An 18,188-nucleotide genomic window follows, 5' to 3' on the forward strand; every position below is an offset into this window, starting at 1 on the left:
TTCTTTCTGCTTAGTTCCTGCAAATCAGAATTTCTAAGCTTGAACATTAAATTGAGTACCTCAGAGGAAATAACTGCTCCTACAATCCTCTGAAGAGTGGAGGAGAAATATTAAAATTTTTTATTATTTTTAGTTTTTAGAATAGGAACGAAGTTAAGTTTAATAAAATATTTTGGTTGACACAGGTATCCTCCCTCAAGCTTTTCTCCCAGTAAAAATACTTAAAATAATGTGAAGGAAACAGTATGGCATCCACACACCAGCAAATAATCATGAAAAATGCATAAATCACACTGTGCAAAACTTAAAAAGCAACTGTTAGAACAAGTTTCTGAGCATGGAGCTTTGCTATGGAGCTGGAGGAAAGAATGAATGTTTCTACAACGTCTAGGCCTGTGCTGGATTCTGTTATAATTAAATATTAGAAGTAGTTTTTGTGTTTCACTTAAGCACTGGTAATCAGCAGAGGTCAAACTGTCATCAAAATGTCCAAACATTTTGGAAATGGGGTGCACTTTTGATCAACAGAGTGACTGGGGGCTACTGAATGACATTTAGTGAGTAGAGGCCAGGGGTGTTAGAGGTCTGCTATTTGTGGAGCTGTCTCGTACCATGAATGATTGTCCTTGATCCCACACAACCTCTGAAGGTCTTACTGGACATTCACATAAGTGAAAAATCTGAGTCTAGGACCTAACTCTGTTTTACACATAAATTCAAAATACTGCTTGCATACTTTTCACATAGACTGCATTTTTGGTGAACGTGACTAGTATACAAATTGAGAGGAAATTGTTCTTTGGAACCTAGCTAAAAGTTCATAAACAACTCTTGTTCATTCCACCATCACAAATAGATGGTTCATAACTCACTTGATAACAAAATCTGTCCTGAATTGATTTGAAGCTGTTTGAAAAAATCAAGTCACTCATGGCAACACCTTTATTAGCTGACAATTTAACTCTTGTATTCAAATATCAACATAAAACAATGGTGCTAACTCTCTCCGCTAGGTATCCAGCTTTAAGTAGGCCAGCAGCAATAGAATCAGTCTTGCTAGAACTGCCCACTCCAGACACGTGAAATCAGAATCTACAGTTTAACACAAGCCACAGGTGACTTACATGCATGTTGAAACTTGAGAATACTTAGATCAAAATTTGTCTCTAAAAAACCTGTATTGATTATAGGGAATAAATCATCTATCCCTCTTATGCCTTCCAGAGTGGTTTGTTTGAGAATTTTACAGATTGAAAGCTATTCTACTTTTTATCATGCATTTTCTCTTATTTCTCCTTTATTGTCAGTACATATTGGTATTTTGTGAAATTGTGAATCAATTCCATTGCAAGATAATAAAAAGGATGTTACAATAAATCTGATTGTTAGATACATTGTAATAATGTACAATATTGTTACAACAATAAAAAGGATGTGTTGCTTTTAGGAAGCTGAAAGCTACTGAGTAAAGGAAAGATTTACTGAAGGATAAAATATATTCTAAGCATACATGAATTCCATAAGAAAAACAATGTCTTATGGAAAAATTGTGACAATATAACCACTGATGGAAGAGTTGCTTTGACTTGAATAAAATTTGGATTCTGGGCTAAAAATGCAGAGATAGCTTTAAATGTATTCATTCCATCATTCAGAGGCAAGAAGTTCATGCAGCAAAGAAGGTGAAGCTAAAAGTGTACAAATTGCTACAAGATATTACTGATACAGATAATGTTATAAAAATCAGACTTTTAAACTATAGAAACTATTCATTGTTCTTGGTAGGGATGATGAGTAATGATGTAAACATTTTGTATCACAAAGAAGGTTGGTGTTTTATTGGTTTTATCATGGCTGAAAACATTTTAGAACTGTCAAGTTTAAAGAAATGACACATTTTATTTTCTAAAAGCATTAGTGTTCCACCCTCTGTCTTTTCTATGATAACAAGTGTTTATCAATTCTGTGATAGTAGATCAGAATTTTAAATTAATACTGCTTCTTCAAGATAAAAATGTCACCTTAATCTTGAAAAGTTTCTACTTTTCAAGGCAACCTGGGCCATGGTGAAGGGCATGACAGCCGACCTTTAGAAGTACTTCCTTTTTAACTGATTGACTTTAGAAAATGTGGATCAACTATAAAAATTCTCACCTCTGCTCACCTTAAACAGCTTGGAAACAGACATTTCTAATTCAATTTAAAAAAATCTCCCCTCAAATAACTTTCAGATGAATTTTGAATCTACTTGATAAATACAATTGTTAAAAGTATAAAAATGCAATACATCTGATTAGTTGGAAAAAATATATATTGTTCTCTAAGATATTGAATGATATGGGAAGAGGCAGGGAAACAGTTCTAAAGTATTCTTCCTTGTCTTCAGGGTCTGCTCCGTTCTGTTTTAATCCAAGTCTATGATGCCCTGTACAAAATTCTAAAATCCAAAAAGTTCTCAAAACCAAGTTTTGTTCCTAACTCATGTGGCGGGAAAATCTGACTTGAATTGATTCAATGCTGTTTACAGTTTTTACTTTTCCATGCAGTGTGCCTATTCATGCCTTTTGCTGTGGAAATATGAGGGGACTTAACTATGCGGTGCTGCCCCAAGTCTCTCCAGGGATATTATATAATATGTGCTATATGAATTTTTGAAAATTCGTATAATTGTGAATATCCTAAATTCACCTGGTCCTAAGGGTTTTGGAGCTTGTGGACATGTGCAGTGTGAATGTAAGGTGAGTAAAGAATAACAAAGTGTTTTTGATGATATGCAGGGGTTTTTTTCATTGCATTTTAATGTTAAGGATGGATAATTCTGAAATTTGTTTCCTGAATTTTTGCTGTTGAAAGGATAGTGGAGTCACATCTTTGGGCAGAGGGTCTGTAATTCCAAGTGAGCATGTAAGTCAAATAGATTGCCCCACTAAAGAAATAATATATACATATGTGTGTGTGTAAAATATCTATTTCTTCTTTTTGGTTCACTTTGTTCTTGCAGAGAGTTCTGCCTCCTTGAAACAGAGCTCAACTGAAGCCGAGAGTTTCTGAGAGATGCTTCTGCTATATATGGGTGTGAGGGTGGGGAGTCTTGACTGGCTTACAGACTAGATTAAGGCATGAATTTGAAAATGCACCTCCAGTGTGATGAGTTATACAAGTGTGAAAACCTACATTAGCAAGAATTTAGTGTGAGTTTCTATATGATTACATTTCTAGTGGAAAATGAAAAGTGATGCAGGCAAACAATAACGCTTTCCAAACCCCTTAGCTGTTAGCAACTTCTTGCCAAGAAAACACTTTCATAATTTTCTGAAGTTTCTAAAAGATTAGAAGGCACACAGCAGGGACCCAAATGGCTCTCCTCTTAGGGAGTTATGCCATTCTATTTTCATTAAAGAAAACTTTCATAATGTGTCCTTCTATTTCTATACTTTTATTCTAAATAAAAACATTTGCTAGTGTAACAAACATAGCTTTCTAAATGTAAACTGAACTAAGAAAGTGTAAAACCTAACAAACATTTGTAGAAGCATTTTACTTGGAAAATGCAAAGAATACTAGTGTGTAATAGAGTCTGAAGCTGCATGCTTTTGAAACTATAGGTATAATGTCTGATTTTAACTGGCACAAAAGTTGTCATATAAAAAGCTGAATTGGTTGTATTTTTATTTAAATAAAGGCTGAGTCAAACTTGATGGGGAAAAACTTATTTTTAATTTTGAAATGAGATTATGTATGGTGTGGGGATTGGTCTAATGGTGGTAGAACTGAGTTCTACTGGGCAAAAATACAAAAACTGAAATTTATATTTCATAAACAAATAGAGAATTTGCCCAGGTGAAGATTAAAAAATCTTCAGGGAACTCTACTCAATATTCTGCAATAACTTATATGGATACAGAATCTGAAAAAGAATGAATATATGAATGTATATATCTGAATCACTTTGTGGTACACCTGATATTAACATAATATTGTAAATCAACTATATTCTAATAAAATTTTTTAAAATGAACATAAAAAAACACAGCAGTAATGCTACTAATTGGGCTCCACTGATGCTCTCACTAATTCTTTCCCAAGGAAGTCTATATGGTCAAGAAATAACTAATGCCCTTGATGAGGAAGGCACCTCCTGAACATTTGATTCTCCTGAATACGGGTTCCTTTCCTATCTATACTCAGGTGCAGAATCTGGCCCCTTCCAACACCTCCGTGACTCTCACTCCATTCTGTCTTTCCTTGGACTGTTGCTTGGTCTTCATGCTGCTACCCTCACCCGCATGCAGGCTAGTCTCCAGATAGCAGTCAGTGTGGTCCTTCCAAAACAAAAGTTCGATTATGTCACTCTTCTGCCTTAAGCTTTCCATAGTCAATTAAGTTTAAATTCAACACATACACATTACTATGTATAAAATAGATAACCAACAAAGACCTACTGTATAGCACAGGAACTATACTCAATGTCTTGTAATAAACTATAAGGGGAAAGAATCTGAAAAAGAATCACTTTGTTGTATACTGAGACTAACACCACATTGTCAATCAACTGTACTTCAATAAATAAAAAGCAAAACAAAACATTAAATTCCAAACTGCTTCCTCTTAAGAACTTGCTCCTGGTCACCCCTCTGACTACATTTTCTATCACTTTCCCCCGCTGCTCACACCATTCAATTCACCTTTGTTTCCTCACTCTTCACTGAAAATGCCAACTATGTTTCTACCTCATGGCCTTCATACAACCTAGACCCTCTGCCTGGATGCTCTTTTTCCATACATCTGTCTGGAATCTTTGCTCCTTTTTTTCTGCTCTGCTCTGACATAGAAGCCTTCTCTGTCAGCCTCCCTCAACCTCATCCTGGAAGTCTTTATCTTTTCCTTTATCTGGGTTTATCTTTTTTCATAGTATCTTTCATCTCCTACACATTTCAGTCTGCTCTCCTACAGGAAAACAGAGGTTTCACTTGTTTTATTCATATAGTATCCTCTTTTTAACTTAACATTATAAAAACCCTCTACTAAAACAGTACCTACAACATAATGGGTTTTATTAATGTATGATTGAATGAAAACTTATACTTGATATTAAAAGTTAAAAATACATAGATGTTTGTATAAAACACATTAGCTTTTAACATGTTAGTTTCTCTTTATTATGTATTCCTAGAGCAATACATCCTTGACCCAACATTTTTTAATGTGCAATTTACAGATTTTTTCGGGAACTGATTATTGTTGTTTTTTATAGTTACTTTAATACAATTGTAGCAACCGTTGACATACAATTGTGCTAACCAAATATTCACTCTTTTAAATCATCATGCGTGTTTTCTCATTTAATAATCATGGCACTATGTATAAATGTACAAACTCATGAAAATGAATACAATTTTTAAAAAAAAACACATAAACACTGAAGGTGTAAAAATATTTTAAACACGTTTCTAAACTTAATGACTGCTGGGGGAGTTGGATTCTTTTGGGCCTTTGGATATGAAAATACCTCAAAGGGACAGGCGAAGAGTAACTGAGAAGATTATCTCTGTTTCAGCTGGGGTTGTAGGCATCAGTGTGGCCCCTTTTTAGAGTAATGTGATAGCCCACAAACTGACCGTTGTTGGGAGAAATTATGAAATGTATGAATGGTCCACAGGAAGCTAAAATGAAGCTGTAGAGACACAGCTTCTGTATACCGTGACAATGTCCACTCTGTTCCTCATCCTCTCTTGAGATTTTCTGGTACCAAACAATGCCAAGTGCTTTTTTTTTTTTTTTAAATTTTAAGCCTTGATAGCCACACTGTTCTCATCTTTCATCCTGTCACTGTTATGATGGCTAAAGTGATTTATGTAAGCAGGTGACTGAGGATAAAATATCCTGCTTCATACTGTTTCCAGAGTACCATGTGTACTATGGTTAGTTAATTAGCATTCATAGCGAATAAGTGAAGTGCTAGTTAGGGGACCAGTAGGTGGAGGGAATGATGTAGAAGTCAGGTTATGTTCATGAGGATTATCTATAGAAAGATAAGCAATGGATACAAACTTGTTTCCTCAAAGAAAAGGGCACCAGGGACTCAAAAACTCTAGGTAAGGCTGGGAGACAAGACTGGAACCAACAGATACAGAGGAAGTGACAGATGGTTAAAAACAAACAAATCAGGAAGTGGGAAATTGTCTCTGACTGGGTCAGCCTGGTTAGGGCAAAGCTGCTGCTGAGGCTGCTACTGCTTGCGCTCAGCGAGCCCAGCCCCAGACACTCTGCTCCCTCATTCCTTGGGATTCAGTCCACCTGGCCGGCAGGTAAATGAAGTGTGGTGGGAAAAGAGAGGAAGGATCTGTCTTTTGCCTTGGAGATCACTGCCTCAGATTGCCCTCTTGCTGAAACTATATACTATAATTATAATAAAATGGAATCGTCAGAAAAGATGATGGACACTGGGCACCCCAAAATGACCTAGATGACCTGGATTGCAGTGTACATATAAAATATACCACAAGAGAAAATCAGGGAAGCACACTGGTATGTAAATTTTATTTATTCTATAAATTATATTTATATAATGTTTCTATTAAGAGTATTAAAGCAAATAGCAAGAACAACAATAGTATCACATAGGAAAAAACAAAAGCCATCAATAGATGCATAGATAAGTAAATAATTAGAATATTCTTCACCACTAAATATTTTTTTAAAAAACTTAGGGATGGTAAAAAAAAGTACTCAATTTATAAATATTCAGTGAGAAAAATAAGATTCTAAATTGTACAGCATAGTGTTAATTTTGTAACAAATCTTTATTGGAAAATAAACAAAAAGAAAATATAACAAAATGTTGATAATGGGTGTGTGTGCAAAGGGGAGATGATAGGTAATTTTAATTTAAAAAAGTCTGTAGTCTCCAAAACCTTGTATTTTTGTAAAATTTATAAATGTAAAAAAAAGATAAACTTTGAAGGTATTTAGAATACCACGTGTCTGATTAAAATGTCAAATATGTATCCAGATGGATATATATGAGGATTCCTTAGTCATTTTTTTCTTGACATCTCTGAAGATATACAAAATTTGGAAAAACAGCAACCAACAAGCACTAAATCTCTCAGGACAATACAATAATCACATGCAGAATCATACTATATATAAAACTTATCTTTGACAGTCCATAGCTTATCTCTAAACAACATATGGCCTTTTTCTATTTTATTCCTCTAGTTCAGGGAAGCAGAAATTCAATTACAGTGAGGGCACTTAATTTTATTTCTAATTATAGTTGATAGAAAAACCTATTGCCAAATGTTTTAATGATGACACTTGTAAATTTTATAGCCTGCCACTTCTCAATTAAAAGTGTTATAACTTCTAAGGACAAGCTTGTAAGAATGTATTACTTGTGTGTATAATACTTATCAAATCATCTGTGACTAATAAAACTTGAGAAAAGGAGAGGAAAGGGTATTCGTTTGTTCAATAACATGCTTGTCTTACACTTGCCAAACTCCTCTTAGGCAATACTCTGTATGCTCAGGGGGCCATGTGTTTAACTGTAAAAGCTGTCCGATTTTTAGGATTCAAAAGACATCAATCATTTCCATCAACAAGGAAAGAATGAAGGCTGAGTGACTCTTCTATCATTAGGAAAAGATGTGCTCAAGAGGCAAGAACGTAGTCCAGGGAGAGCTAAGCAACTATTCAGTTCAGTTCAGTTGCTCCGTCGTGTCCGACTCTTTGTGACCCCATGAACTGCAGCACACCAGGCCTCCCTGTCCATCACCAACTCCCGGAGTCCACCCAAACCCATGTCCATCAAGTCAGTGATGTCATCCAACCATCTCATCCCCTGTGGTCCCCTTCTCCTTCTGCCTTCAATCTTTCGCAGCATCAGGGTCTTTTCCAATGAGTCCGCTCTTCACATCAGGTGGCCAAAGTATTGGAGTTTCAGCTTCAACATCAGTCCTTCCAACTATAGGTTACAGGAAAAACAGAGTTCCAGACAATAATGTCACTTCTCCTCCCCTACTTTGGACTGGAATATTATATTTTTCACTTCATGTGGTTCCATGTGCGCAGTAAGACATTATGTCTTACTTGCAATTATGTCTCAGCCTTGCAATATCCACTGCATACTTTAAAGAGGCCATGGTTATTAACAGTCTGGGATCCATGAAGGCAATAGCTTCTTTTGGCTTTGGCAGAAGGCAGCATTGTATAACGAGATAGGGTGATCTATACTCAAAGCTATATTCCCAAATGACTGCTAGTCAAGTCACATGACAACTAGTTCTTGTTTTTTTTCTTAAGACTTTATTCTAAGTGGACATCAAAACTGTTGTATTTGGACAGTTCCATGGGAGATGGTGAAGGACAGGGGAGTCTGGCGGGCTGCAGTCCATGGGGTCGCAAAAGGTCAGCCAAGAGTGAGTAACTGAACAACAGCAATGGGTGGAATGGAATTTTCCATGCTTTACTCCTGATTTATTATTTTACACAAGGATTTCTGAAGTTTGAACTTCAAAGACATCAAGATACAAATTTCTGTCTTCTGCGTTCTTGATTGGGTGACCTTAAGCCGGTTACTTCAGAGTCTCACTTTTCTTGCTTGGTAACTCATGAAGCCAGGGTGTTGGAAGAAGGCTTATAGATGACGTCAACAAAGATCCCAGTTCTTGTGTCACCTCTGGCAAGGTGTTTCACTTTTTGGTTCCCGTTCCCTACTTGTGAAATAGACCATTTGTGGCTACCAACTGCAGTAGAGAAGATTAAGATTATGTAGGCAAAGCTCCTATAACCGTGCCTGCACACTTGGCCGCTCAAGAGTGCCCGATATAATAATAGTAATAGTAGTAGTAATGCTAGTGAACATGCCCTAGATTGATGCGGTTGAATTATGAAACTTTGGGAGAAGAGAGGCAGAAACACGGACCAGGAAAGAGAGGTTCAGAGGCCGGAGACCTCCTCCCCGGCGGGGCCGTTCAGCCTGCGCGGAGACGCGCCTGGCCGGGCACCGCCTCGCCCCACCCCTGCTGGGCCAACGCGAATCCCGGCGCGGAGTTCCGGGCGGCGGCGCGGTCCCCGCTCTGGCCCTGCCTCTTTCCCCGCTCCCCTGCCTCCAGCGGTGCCAGCTGCGCCGGAGCCCCGAGAATCCGCCGCCACCGCGCAGGTTCCTGAGGCCGCCCTCACGCCACAGGTAGGAGCCGCGCGGCCGCCGCCGGGGGCGCGCACAGCTCCGGGGAGCGGGTTCCCGCCGCGCTCGCTTTCCGTCCCTCTTCCCGACGGCCCCCGGCAGCCGGCCGTTCCTCGCCCAACTTGGACGCAGCCTTGGCAGCGGCGTCGGCGGCGGGCACCCGCTCCCTGCGGCCTCGCGGGACCGGCCTCCCGGGCAGCATTCGGGGGCCTCCAGTGCATGCCTTCGGCCCGGATTCCTGCAGAGTCGACGCCGTCAACTTCGGCGCGCACATTCGCTGGGGCAGGTGGCTCTGGACTGCAGAGCCGCGCTGGCGCCAGGCCGAAGTTGGGGACGTCTTCTGCAGGTGTATCCATCTAGCTCGCCGCGGGGCCCCCAGTACAAGTGTGTCTGGTGACCCTAGGTCATCTCGCGCCCCTGGGGTTCGCGTGTGCTGTGGGATGACCGAGACGGCGGTAGCGGTGGGACCAGTATCCCAAACCAACCAGGAAGTGCTGTGTTCCGAGGCTGAGCGCCCAGCCCGCCAGATGCACCGTCCTGGGCGTGTGGCCACACAGCTGCCCGCTGTGGCGCCCACGAAGTGATGACGCCGGGGCGGGGCAGGGATGAGGGCGCAAGGACCTGGGTGTGTATCAAGGGGCTCCAGCTTCAGGCATGTGGGACTTAGGTCTCAGATCCAAGAGCGTGGAGCTTCAAGCCTAGGATAGGATTGTGTGAGGCCCTTCAGAACTTGTAGAGTCAGTCCAGAACTATCACCACTCCTGTATTTGCTCCTTCTCCTAGTTTCGGATTATTGCCATCTTTACTGTCCTTGTAAAATACTAAAGGCAAGTAGATTCTTAAGGACCACAAACGTTTCTGCGTTTGATTATCCCTAGGTTTTTCCCCCGAAATAAGGAGGTCACTTACTTTACTTGCCAGGCCTACCGGTTACAGTTTATTGGCTATTTTTTTCCCCAATTATTTTTATTAGTTGCAGGCTAATCACTTTACAATATTGTAGTGGTTTTTGCCATACATTGACATGAATCAGCCATGGTTACAGTTTAGACGGCCCTTTGAGTCCTTTCTCAGGGCTTCAGGGAGGCCAGGTATCTCCAGACCTCGGTGCTATGTTAAATGGCTAACTAAAGGTGACGCAATGAAAGTGTAAAGAATGAAAATTAATCTATAGCTCGAACTATTAATAGACTCCACAATTACACACTGCCTCTTTGAATAAGATTTTCTTTCAGTATTAAATGTTTTATGATAACGTACAAGTGAATAGGGCACAGTCTTTTAGCTTGAATTTGTACACAGCCTTTAAACGTTGTTTTAGGATCTTTTCACTAATTGTCTGAGCTCCCTGCTTGTCTTCTCAGGACCTAGTATAACTCACAATGCATATGAAAAGTGTGAGTAGTTAAGGCTTTGAGGAAGGTGTGTCTTTAACATGTTTGTACCTGATGTTAGAGTATTTGGGAACCACGGCTAGAAGTGCTATATTTAGGCTTGTTGATTCGCTTACAACTAGGCAGTGGGGGACCCTGCTCCTTGGAAGTTGTCAGATTACTAAATGTGCATTTCTTAGTTAAAAATGATTTATTATAAAATTCATTTACCTTTAACTCTTACAGGGTTTTCCATGTTATTTTATTTTATTTTTATTGTGTTGATACACATAACATAAAAATTTTCATTTTAACCATTTTTTAGTATGTAATTCAGTGGCATTAATATTTTTGTGCTCGCATCACAACTATCCCTCCACAAAACTCTTCATTTTTTTAGAGTTTTAATAACATTTCAATGATAATGACTAGAATACAAGCTTTAGTTTTCTCACTAAGCGAAGTTGGAGTTCCTTCTTACATTTTTAGAGAAAAGAAAGTTGAAAAGGTATAACCAGACTATGTTCAGTAAGTTTTATCTGCGTCAGGAAAGGCCTAATACCTTACTCTGTGAGGATAAACTTGTGTGCTAAGTTGCTTCAGTAGTGTCCAACTCTTTACAGCCCTATTGGCTATAGCCCGTCAAGCTCCTCTGTCCATGGGATTCTCCAGGCAAGAATATTTGAGTGGGTTGCCGGGCCCTCCTCCAGGGGGGATCTTCCCCACCCAGGGATTGAACCTCATCTCTTAAGTCTCTTGCATTGGCAGGCGGGTTTTTTTAACCACCTGGGAAACCCAGAGGATAAGCTTGGGACCTGTTTAAATTTGTGTATAAAGGTACTGTGAGGTTTAGCTATGAAGTGGCAGAAACAGGTGAGGGAGTTTTTCTGTTTGTTTTTTGGTCATGCCAGTGGCTTGCGGAGTCTTAGTTCCCAGACAAGGGTTTGAACCCATGTCCTGAGCTGTGAGAGTGCGGAGTCCTAAGCATTGGACTGCCAGGGAATTCCCTAGAGTTGTTGTTGGTAGTTTCCTCTCCTTAATCTCTAACAGAAAGATGAAATTCCTTTGTCTCATTAGCAGCTCTGTAGCGTGTTTCCAAATTATGCTTGAGCTCAGGTTGTGCACCCTTTTAATAACTAAAAGGAGTTTTGATTGAGCTAGCTCCTGGGTGTAGCGGTTTCCTTTCCACTCTAGATGTTTTCTAAACATTGATGGACCCAGAGGACCCAGTACATAAGATATGACCCTTTAAACTCTTGGTTTGAGGCACTGTGTGCATGAGAGAAGCCGTAGCTACACAGGGCCTGGTTTTACATTTTTAATTCTTCCAGTCTTAGGACCACAGAATAAAATGTATTCTCCCGCCACGGTGTGGATAAATGCTTTTGCAGGATTAAAATGAGAAACTCAAACCCTAAATTTCTCGTAAGCCTGTGACATTTCTGATTAGAAAAGGGATAGTACAAATCCTATCTCATGCGGTAGTGGAAATGCCTTCCAATGTGTTAGTTTCCCTAAATTCACAGGTCAGTGTAAAAACCTGTATCCCAGATGTTTTAATGCTGGGTTTTTTAAGGAAAGTGTATAGTGGGTGTTTCATAGTGTCACAGCTGCTTTTTTTTTCCCTTTGTGTTGTGAAACTTGCTTAATTTTTTAATTTATTGAACAAACATTCTGTGACAGAATACAAACTGATTTGTGTATTCAGTCAACACTTAAAGGTACTCTCTGTGCACCAGACACTATTCTAATCATTTTACACACATGAGCACATTTTATTCTCAAAACAGCCCCGTGAAGTAGGTATGGAATAGTCCTACCAGCCCCTTAAAGATGAGGTCATTGGAGGTACAGCAAGATCAAACAGCTAAACCCATGGCAGAGCTGGGATTCCATCGCAGGCATCTTGAACCCAGGGTTTTGGCACTGCTGTCTCATCAGAAAAATAGAGCCAGAGATTCCACCCTCCTAACAAATGAATTTTTTTTGTATTATTATACCACTGTCTTGTCCTTATCCTTAGGGATAAATAACTTGACATAATTGCAATAGAAGTACAACTCAGACGACCAATTCAATTCCTTTATTTTTCAGCAGGAGAAGGAAATGGCAACCCTCTCCAGTATTCTTGCCTGGGAAATCCCATGGACAGAGGAGCCTGGTGGGCTACAGTCCATGGGGTCGAAAAGAGTGGGACATGACTGAGCAACTTTCACACACACACACACACACACACACACACACAAACATGAACACATTTTTCACCAGCGGAAATTAAAGTGGAGTGTGGTTTTGTCAGGCTCTGTGAGCACTGAGACAGGGTCCTAGAGACTCTCTGCTGATCTCCTTGCCTCTTGATTGTGAGGAGTTTTGGACAGGGATCCTGAAAGGGTCTGTGGAGGCCAGGATGTGTGTATGGGGAGGCAGTATTTGCCTATCAGAGAGGAAACACTTCTGCATTTTAATAATCATTATGACCATCCCAGAGCTAATCTAACCCAGCCCAAATGAAGGCCTGGCCAAATGAAGGCCTGGGTTTTATCCCAGGTGGACAGAACAGAAGCTTGTGGCTGACCATAGGCCATGGACAGTCTTGCTGCTTAGGGCTCCAGAACCCCAATTCCTTCCCCAGCCTGTGACCTCAGGCTCCCCTCTGTATGAGAGGAATATTTTATTCTGTACTGAATCATTTTTGTGCACTTTTTGGATCTGGAGTTGGGAACCTTTTGAAAGCCTCTGACGCACAAAAGAAAATCAGCCAAGAGCAACAGGGAAATAAAAATAACTCCGTTTGGTCGGCCCTTTTGTTGAGAGAGGGAGAGACTTCTAAGGGCGTAAATTGACAAACTTTATATAAAGGACAGGAAAATCAAAGTTCAGTATTCAACAGTGATTTTTTTTTCAGAGTAGGCTCTTGCAGACAGTAAGTGAATCTGGATGAAGGAGAATAAGGAATAAACATGGGAAAAGGAAGGTGGTGGAGTGGGAGGAAGAAGCCAGTGCAGAGAGGAACCAGCACAGGGGAAGACAGGGTGCTGAAAGTTTTGTCAGTTCTTTACACAAGCTCGAGCGCCCATGTGATTCTGCGTAACAGTCCCTTTGAAATGTCAAGTGTAGATGAAAACGATCTTTTCTTTGGTTTATCCTGAAGCGATTATTTATTTATTATTTTTCTGTTGAGTTAACATTGATTTATAACATTATGTAAGTTTCATGTATATTCTATTTCTCCTTCTGGATACACTGTGCTAAATCCCTGCAGTCATGTCTGACTCTTTGTGACCCTGTGGACTGTAGCCTGCCAGGCTCCTCTGTCCATGGGATTCTCCAGGCAGTAGTACTGGAGTGGGTTGCCATGCCCTCCTTCAGGGATCCTCCCAACCCAGGGATCCAACCCACATCTCTTATGTCTCCTGCTTTGGCAGGCAGGTTCTTTACCACTAGTGCCACCTGGGAAGCCCCTGTATACACTACAGCCACCAAAATTTTTAGTTACATCTATCTCCATATATCTGATCCTCTTTATCCATTTCGCCCTCCCCACCATCCCCCCCAGCCCTTTCACTCTAGCAACTCACTACTTTGTTCTCTGTATCTATGTGTTTGGTTTGTTTGTTTTTTTTTTTTGCTTTTTAGTTTGTTTTTTATATTTCACAAATGAGCAAAATCATATAGTATTTGTTTTCATTTAACATAATATCTTCCAGGTCCAGTTATACTGTTCAAAAGGCAGGATTTCATCTTTTTAGTGGCTGAGTAATATTCCATTGTAATTATCACATTTTTTTTAACAGTCATTTATTTTACAAAGTTGTTTAAATCCACTCTTTAGCAACATTTAAAAGGCATATTTAAAAATGTATTTTCCAGCCTGTTAGTGGTCACTAAAGTTAAAGTCACCAGACATTTTCCTGGAGTTTCAGTATTCCTGGGCTTCCACAGGACTTCTCCATTTGGATCAGTAACATTGTAGCATGAGATGTTAAACTGTCCACCAGTTAATATTCATGTCTAGGAATGCCATGCACCTTTACATTGTCTTCCCACACATGACCTCATTTGCAAGCCAAACAACATTATTGGTACTCACATTAACAGATTAGAATGCTAGGCCTCAGAGAAGTGATTGGCCACGTTCATGCATCTAATAATTTCTAATATGAGGACACCACATCTTTGTTATCCATTCATTCATTTGGGGCACTTAGCTTGTTTCCATATCCATTGTAAATAATGCTGTAATGAACATAGAGGTCCATATATCTTTTTTAATTCATGTTTTTCATTCTTTGGCTAAATATGCAGAAATAGGATAGCTGGATCATACAGTAGTTCTATACTTAATTTTTTGAGGGATCTCTACACTGTTTCCCAAAATGGCTGCAGCAATTTACAGTCCCATCAACAGTGTATGAAGCTTCCCTTTTCTCCACTTCCTTGCCAGCTTGTTATTTCTTGCCTTTTTGATCATAGCCTTTCTAACAGGCATGTGGTGATACCTCATTGTGGTTTTGATTTGGATTTCCATAATAATTAGTGATGTTGAACATTTTTTCATGTGCCCATTAGCCGTCTGTATGTCTTCTTGGAAAAATGTTTCTTCATCTCCTCTGCCCATTTTTAAATTGGGTTGTTTGTTTTTTTGTTGTTGAGTTATATGAGTTCTTTTTATATTTTAGATGACAACCCTTTATTGAATATATGGTTTGTAAATATCTTCTCCCATTTGGTAGGTTGTCTTTTCATTTTGTTGATAGTTTCCTTTGCTGTTCAGAAACTTTTTAGTTTGGTTTAGTTCCACTTGTTCATTTTTGCTTTTGTTTCCCTTGCCCGAGGAGACAAATCCAGAAAGATATTGCTAAGACCACTGTCAAAGTGCATACTGCCTATGTTTTCTTCTAGGAGTTTTATGGTCTCAGGTCTTACGTTCAAGTCTTTATCTTAAAGTGATCTTATTGTTGCTTAAAACCATTGCTAATCAACAAAGCATGTGGACAAAGAGATACCAGGGAACTCTTAGCCCCTGCTTGGGATCTTCATACTAACCTAATCTATTTTTGTTTACCCCATTTTTTATGAATGGATTTTACATATAGCATGATATTAGAATCACAGGGTTTTCAATTATTTTATCACTTGTCTTCCCCGTGAGAGGTCACTGACTGTGTTTTTTTCACTTTTGCGTCTCCAGTGCTCATTGTAGTGTACAATTAACGATGTGAACTGAATCGGTGTGATCCATTTTATTCAAAATATGTAAATATTTCCAGAAAAGTAGGTTATTATAATGAATGTTTTACTTATTGATTTGTTCTGCTGTGCCATTTAACTACTTTCAGAAATAAACTTGTAGAAGTGCAGTGGACAGTCTGTGGCATTTTGAATTTGCAGCCAGTTTACTCATCTCATTGGTCTTTTCCTGCAGTAATTTCTACCTGAATTCTGATGAAAGAGTCCTTTGCAATAAGAAGATTGGAGAGGATTAGCAGAGGATTGAGGTGTGGGTTCCAAAATCATATTATCTTAAGGAAAAAAAGAATCACCTGATAGAATATTGTAGATGCTAAATATTTCAAAGCTAGGAACATGGAGCAAAGATTTTTTTTACCCTAACCCCAGTCCCAACCCCAATCTGCCACTGTCTTATCTGGAAATGTAGGGTGATGGGACAGTGATGAATCAAAGCAGGTCTTGTAAAGCAAGTAAGGTAAATAACAGTAAGGTACAGTTGAGCCCCACAAGTTCCTCACCAGGAGTAATGACCACAGTTCTTGTCCTAGGAGCCTGAGAGCTAGGATTCAGATCCTGAGGACTTGAGCACCATGTGGCCTGAGACAAGTAACTTTAGTCCCCTATACCTTGGTTTCCCTATCTGTAGAATGGGGATAAAAATAATACCTATCTCATAGGATTATTGTGGGGACTGCAGGAAACAATGCCTGTAAAGCATTTAGCTTAGAAGCTGGGGTTTCCTGGTGCCTCAGTGGTAAAGAATCTGTCTGCCAGTGCAGGAGATGCAGGTTCAATCCCTGGGTCGGGAAGATCCCCTGGAGAAGGAAATGGCAACTCACTCCAGTATTCTTACCTGGAGCATCCCATGGACTGAGGAGCCTGGTGGGCTATAGTCCACAGGATTGTAAAAGGGTTGGACCCAGCTTAGCGACTAACAACTGGAACATAGAAATGACACAATAAATGTTAGTTCCCCTCTTCCACGAAGCTCTCCCCACTCCACCCCAGATCTAGCAGGAGTGACATCCCTAGATAACCAAGCAAATCACTGTTGGAGGATACATGGAGGTGGGGCCTTATGGGAATATGGACGAGGGAGAAATTAATTTTTCCTGAGAGGAATTCTTGAATAAGTATGGCATTCCATGAGACCCCAGTGATGAGAAGCAGTAGGAAAGCTTCAGGCAACAGAGCTAGTTACAACTAGGGATAATGGGCTGTATGCCTTTGATAATCATACTTTTTAGGTATATGTTTTGACATTAGGTAGAAAATTTGAGTTTTTCTTAATTTACAAATGTAAGATGGCATTTGGGCTTCGCAGGCGGTGCAGTGACTTCCCTGGTGGGGAATCCGGTAGTAGCTGGATAGAGAATCCGCCTGCAATGCAGGAGACCAATGGCACAGTGGTAAAGAATCCTCCTGCCAAGAGCAGGAGATGCAAGAGCTCTCTCTCAATCCCTGGGTGGGGAAGATCCCCTGGAGAAGGAAATAGCAACCCACTCCGGTATTCTTGCTGGAAAATCCCATGAACAGAGGAGCCTGGAGGCTACAGTCCCTGGGGTCACAAAGAATCAGACACACTGTCTGCACACACACACACAGGGTAGCATGCATTTATAGTAGGAGAAGCATGATTCGTCTCTCTTTTCCAATGAGTGTATGTATGGAGGTGTATTTTTAAAGTGTATTTAGAATTAAGAATAGGGTGCACTCTCAAGGGACGAGTGAACCAGTTCGTGCTGTGTTGGAATAACATGCCTCCCATCACGTTCCTGCCTTCACGTTAAATGGCAGGATGGCGTCACAGGCTTCGCCAGCTTTATAGGGGTGTGGGTAACACACACCTGCATGAATCATGGATGGAAGCGTAGGCTGTGTGTCAGTAACCTAGACCAGCCATTTTCATACTTGAAGGAAAAAATTGTTGTTACTGTCCCCTGCCCTGCCCCTAAGAACCGCTTTTCTGAATCAATTCTTCTGCGAAATCCCAGTATATAGAACACCCTAAGCACAGCCGTTCTTGAGGATTCGTAGATGGGGCCCGTGAACCAGCTGTGTCTCCCTCCCTGCCCACATCCTGGCACAGGCTGACCTTAGCAGCTGGAACCGTGGGGCTCCTCGGAGCAGATGTGAAAGCACTGCTGTATGTCTGTTGGAGGGAAGAGAAGACGGATCTGAAGAGGGAAAGGAAAGGCAGTGGACTGCTTTTTGTTTTTTTTTTCCAGAAGCTTTTGCCAGTGGTGCGCTGGAACTGACATGCTGAGAGCTGGTTTTAAATTTTCAGGAATTTCATGAGCCAGTTGTTAAATATGCCATTATGAAACAACAGATTGCCTAAGTTTAGGTTTTAAACTTGTATTAAATGCATTATATTGAAAACAAAAGTAATG

The 18,188-nt window shown here is 40.1% G+C and overlaps 1 protein-coding gene across 1 annotated transcript in view; it reads left to right on the top strand.

The window, feature by feature from the left end:
- The first annotated feature begins 9,112 nt into the window (after positions 1-9,112).
- Positions 9,113-18,188, top strand: part of PLD1 (phospholipase D1) — a 219,010-nt gene continuing 209,934 nt past the window's right edge. Inside the window, exon 1 of the mRNA XM_070466417.1 lies at positions 9,113-9,193. The gene's annotated coding sequence lies outside the window, so the exon portion shown is untranslated. The remainder of the gene's footprint in view (positions 9,194-18,188) is intronic.

Source organism: Odocoileus virginianus, chromosome 4 (assembly GCF_023699985.2).
Source record: "Odocoileus virginianus isolate 20LAN1187 ecotype Illinois chromosome 4, Ovbor_1.2, whole genome shotgun sequence".
NCBI classification, from domain to species: Eukaryota; Metazoa; Chordata; class Mammalia; order Artiodactyla; family Cervidae; genus Odocoileus; species Odocoileus virginianus.